The sequence below is a fragment of the Sapajus apella genome, unplaced genomic scaffold (genome assembly GCF_009761245.1).
Source record: "Sapajus apella isolate SASKATOON/1434 unplaced genomic scaffold, GSC_monkey_1.0 scaffold14, whole genome shotgun sequence".
Lineage (NCBI taxonomy): Eukaryota > Metazoa > Chordata > Mammalia > Primates > Cebidae > Sapajus > Sapajus apella.
The window spans coordinates 10,956,510-10,959,678 of NW_022436954.1; positions in this window are offsets into that span (position 1 = coordinate 10,956,510).

A 3,169-nucleotide genomic window follows, 5' to 3' on the forward strand; every position below is an offset into this window, starting at 1 on the left:
CTGAGAAGCGCAACTAGTTCCCCTTTTATATCGGAAGCATTAACTGATTTTGTGTTCCCAATATGGGTGTGGATGTCTATTTTGAAATTTGCTGAAAAAGCAGTGACTGCCTGATATAGTCTTTCCTATGAAAATAATAGTGCTAATTACTGTGGATATCAGTGGTGGAGGACTTACTGTATGCCAGCCTCTGCTCAAAGGTCATTATATGCACAAGCTAAGTAAATGGTATTTTGTAAATGCCCCCCTTCACAGTTTCGCATATTTCCACAGTACTCTTGTCTTTCTGGAGAGCTACTATTTTATTAGGCTGGTGCAAAAGTAATTGTGGTTTTGGCCATTATTTCATGGCCAAAATCACAATTACCTTTGCATCAACCTTAATATACACAACTTAAATGTTTTGTTTACATGAAATCCCACCTTTAGAGATTCATCATGAGTGGCCATAAAATAGCAACAAGCTGGTCGTATGGCAATAAAACAACACCTTTCTAAGTGAAGGAAGCAGCTGGTATCATAAAACAAGCTGGTCTTTGAGTAAGATAAAACCAATGGCAATCATTTATTGCATGACCTTGTTACTACCCTGAACCTAAGATTCACTTGTAAGATAAAATAATGCCTACTTTACATGGAGGAGGAGAGCAAAGTGGTGGGCAGTTTTCATTCATTAAGTATTTTCTTTAGAAAAACTACTAAAGACGTGGTGGCTCATGCCTGTAATCCCAGCACTTATGGAGGCCGAGGCAGGCAGATCACCTGAGGTCGGGAGTTCGATACCAGCCCGACCAACATGGAGAAACCCTGTCTCTACTAAAAATACAAAATTACTTGGGAGACTGAGGCAGGAGAATTGCTTGAACCCAGGAGGCAGAGCCGAGATCATGCCACTGCACTCCAGCCTGGATGAGAGCAAAATTCCATCTCAAAAAAAAAAAAGAAAAACTACTATAAGCCAAACAGTGTGCCATGTGCTTCTGATAAAATGGCAAAAAAGTAACTTTCAGTCAAGGAGTTTATAGACTACTTGGAAAAACAGACCAGTAAATAAATCACTACAACCCATTATAATCAGTTATCTGCAAGGTAAAGTGGCAATACAGATGAGTAAATAAATCGTTACAACCAATTATAATCAGTGATCTGCAAGGTAAAGTAGGGTTTCGTAAGAGAGCTCATGGGAGGATCAATGAACCCAACATTGGGTAGGGAGAGGAGACGTCCTAGATAAGGGGACATCTAATTGGAGACCTGATGAATGACCAAAAGATACACTAATGGACGGAGAATGAAGAAAGGTAACATGATATTTTTCAGAAGAAGAAACTGAAAAATCAGAGATAGTCCTATTGCTGGCATGGATGAGATTGAAATCCAGTTTTGCTCTATTCCAAAAACGATGTGGCCTATAATCTAAAATTATAATTATCAGAATTAAAATAGATTGTATTTCAGAAATACTGTCCTGATTTCATGTAAAGAAACAACAGGAATAAATAATAATAAAATCAGAAAGGCTCAAGGAAGAGGCAGTTCTCTAGGGAAGGGATGATGGTTACCTGAACTACCTGTGATGCTAGTGAAGTTAGAGAGAATGAATGGATTTGAAAGATGTTTAGAAAAGAGAAATGACAGTATTTGTTGGTAGAATTAATGTGTAAATCAGGAGAGAAAACAGGAAAGGATGACACTCAGATTCTGGGTTAGGAAACTAAATGAGTGATACAGCCATTCAGTAAGGCAATAGACATGGACTGGGATGGAACTGCAGGAACAAAGAGTAAAATTTTGAACATATTTAATCAGAGTTGTGTAGAGACCTTCAAATAAAGTTGACAAGAAGTGGATAACTGGTGGAAGTTAGGGAATAAGATCATGGCTGTAGAGGTAAACTCAACCACTCTTCACCCAGAGGGATGAGGTCACCCAGGCTTGTGGGTGGAGGCAGAAAATGTCAAACCCTTTTTTGCTAGAGGATAGAACCAGTGTAATCAGAAATAAGAGTTCCCAGAGGATTATGAAAAAGAGAGTAAGGAAGGTAGCAGGAAAACTCGAAAATGTGGTTTTGCAGAAGACAAGGATACAAGAGAGCTTGAAATTCTGCACTAAGGACAAGCATCAATGTCTCCTCCCACTCCATGTGGTGTGAAATGAGACATTATTAGCTTATTAGCAGGCAACAATTTCAAGAGAACAGTAACATGAAACTTGACAGAGAAACATATATCTTATAAAATCACTCCACCTATAAGTAAACATCAAACAAAACTAACTACTATAGAAATAAGAGCAAATCAGAAAGAGCTCAAGTTCAGTGTCAAAACTACAAGAAGCAGGGGAGTAGGTTGGAACCCAAAGCAGTTGTTAAGGTAGTTGCTTTTTAAAATCATATTGGAAAAGCTGGGTCAATTGTTCCTCTTTCTCTCACACAGCATCACATAACAAGCTGTTTATTCCCAAAATAAAATATGAGAACGCTTTTATGAGCAAAATTATGGTTCTTCTCTAGATAAGTATACAGAATGTGAGTGCCAGTTCTGCATAAAAAAACAGGAAAGAGACAAGAACAACATCTAAACTTCAATTAACATGGTATAAAGAAAAAGAAAAAAGCAGAGAAAATTATTATGAAATTGATCCCTAAATGAAAGTCCCAAGTTCACTCTCTGGAGCTGGGATTCTGATCATGGAGACAGAGAGGTCACCTTAGTCTGGAGAAGCAGGGGTCTTTCTTCCACCTACATCACAGTCATTATCTGTATGTATAACCTGGCTTCATGCCCACTCCTGTCCCTCAGTCACAAGATGTAGGCTATGGAAGCAGAACCTGCATTCCCTGATATGATAAGAGAAATTACCAAATGAAAGTGTAAATGGACACTGAATTTTTAAGGAAACCAGTAACGTAAAATAGAAAAACCAAATACAACAAACAAATGAGCAAACAAAAAATGGTTTCTATTTTTGGTCAATGGTTCTGTATACCCGTATCTCCCCTTTATTGCATTATTTCTCCCTCAAATTAATTTAATAGTTATAAAGTCTTTTACTATGTGTTTTCTTGTAATCTTAAAGCATGTGCATTTCATTTATCAATTTTCAATAAGAATTAGAACTTTTATTTCCTCGAGGAAAGTCAATAGTGTGATGGTAAATTTAATCCCAA